This window comes from Gossypium hirsutum, chromosome A04 (genome assembly GCF_007990345.1).
Source record: "Gossypium hirsutum isolate 1008001.06 chromosome A04, Gossypium_hirsutum_v2.1, whole genome shotgun sequence".
NCBI lineage: Eukaryota > Viridiplantae > Streptophyta > Magnoliopsida > Malvales > Malvaceae > Gossypium > Gossypium hirsutum.
This window is the reverse complement of record NC_053427.1, coordinates 61,628,080-61,630,255: the sequence shown is the minus strand read 5'-3', so window position 1 is coordinate 61,630,255 and position 2,176 is coordinate 61,628,080. Positions and strand designations below refer to the sequence as shown.

The 2,176-nt window shown below is 37.0% G+C and overlaps 1 non-coding gene across 1 annotated transcript; it reads right to left on the bottom strand.

Annotated features, from left to right (window-relative positions):
• Window positions 1-1,165: 1,165 nt before the first annotated feature.
• Window positions 1,166-1,272, bottom strand: LOC121228554 (small nucleolar RNA R71). The gene has a single exon (XR_005926130.1). It is a non-coding gene; the product is annotated as a small nucleolar RNA R71 (small nucleolar RNA).
• Between the last annotated feature and the right edge of the window lie 904 nt (window positions 1,273-2,176).

Here is a 2,176-nt window from a genome sequence, read left to right as displayed (position 1 = left end):
GAAAGAGATTTCAATTATTTAATCTAGGGTTAGACGTTGTTAGTCTCGAGAGAGATAATAATATAACTTAGGGATCTCTATGGAACAAGTTGAATGAATAAATCGTTCGATTCAGAGTCAAATAACAAGTGAAGTCTAGGTGGATTTTTCCTTAGGTATTGTCTTAATCAATCGAGTTTTCCAAAAAGTATTTTCCCTAAATTTCTTTTCTGTGATTTCTTAGTTTAATTAATTACTTAGATAAACAAAACCCTTTTATTATTTAGGCTAGATAATAAAAAGAAAGTTGATACTAGTACTTTTAGTTCCTTTGGGTTCGATAATCCGGTCTTGCTAAAGCTATACTACTGTTCGATAGGTACACTTGCCTTCATCGTGATAATAGTTAGTTTCAAGAACGATTCATTATAAATATTTAAAACCTGTCACGAATATCACGTATCAAGTTTTTGGTGCCGTTGCCGGGGACTAAGATATTAGGAAAATTCGATTTTTATTACTTTAGCCATTTTACTTTTATTGCAATTTAAATATTTTCTTTTCTAATTCTTCATTTATTTTCTTTTGATAGGTTTTTCTAGTTTATGACCAGGAGAAACCCATCAGGACCATTACTTTTTGATAGTGAGATCAATCGCACAGTTCACAGAAACCAAAGAGAAATAAGGCGAAACTTAAGATACACAGAGAACGAGCAAGAGGACGATATTCAAACATAACCAAGGAGATGGCTGAAAATCAGGAAAACCTGATACCTCTTGCGATTGCTGTTATTCCAGTAAATCAGAATCCTACTCCGCGCACTATGTATGATTAAGCTAAACCTTCTTTTATAGGAACTGAATCGAGCATAGTTAGACCTACTGTAGCTGCAAATACTTTTGAACTGAAGCCTAACACAATTCAAATGATACAACAATTTGTTTAGTTTGATGGTTTGCAGGACGAAGATCCCAACGCTCATTTGGCAAACTTTTTGGAACTATGCGATACATTTAAAATTAATGGTGTTTCCGATGACGCCATTCGCCTTCGGTTATTCCTTTTTTCTTTGAGAAACAAAGCTAAACAGTGGTTGAATTTGTTACCACAGGGGTCAATCACTACTTGGGAACAAATGACCGAAAAGTTTTTACTAAAATATTTTTCGCCAGCTAAAAAGGCTAAATTACGTAATGATATCTCTTCTTTTGTACAGATGGATTTAAAGACACTCTACGATGCATGGGAGTGATACAAGGACCTTTTACGAAGATGCCCTCACCATAGGTTACCACTCTGGCTACATGTTCAAACCTTTCATAATAGCCTGAATCCTTTGACTCGACAAATGTTTGACGCAGCTGATGGTAGAACCATCAATAATAAAATACCAAAAGATGCTTATGAGTTTATAGAGGAGATGTCACTGAATAACTATCAGTGGCAAGTCATGAGGACAAAGCCAATGAAAACAGCTGGTGTTGATAACGTCAATTAGGTCACCATGCTCTCTAATCAAGTAGAACTCTTGAATAAGAAAATTGATGGTTTCCTTAGTTCTTCACAGGTTCACCCAGTAATGCAGTGCGAAGCAAGTGGAGGTGGAACGAACAGTTCAGAATACCCACCTTATGGCCACAACATGGAGAATGAGCAGTTAAATTACATGGGTGATAATCCTCGATCTTAAAACAATCCTTATAGCAATACTTACAATGTAGGTTGGAGGAATCACCCAAATTTTTCATGGGGAGGCCAAGGAAATCAGAAACCACCACCCCCTCCAGGCTTTCAGCAACCACCATACCAGCAGGAGAAAAAGCTAAACCTTGAGGAGATGCTAACCAAATTCATTTCAGTGTCAGAGACTCATTTTTAGAATACTGAGACGGCACTCAAAAATCAACAAGCATCAATCCAAGGGCTCGAAGCTCAAATTGGGCAACTGGTTAAGATGATTTCAAAAAGAGCACTAGGAAATCTACCTAGTAACACCAAACCCAATCCAAAAGCACATGTGAAAGCAGTTACACTGAGGAGTGGGAAAGTGTTAGCTGAATCAGAAAAGAAGCCACAACAAGAAGCTGACAGAAGCAAAGGAGATGAGGTAAAACCCGAAAGCAATGACAATCCAATGCCGAAGGAATATAAACTACCAATTTCATACCCAGAAAAGTTGAAGAAAGACTGCATG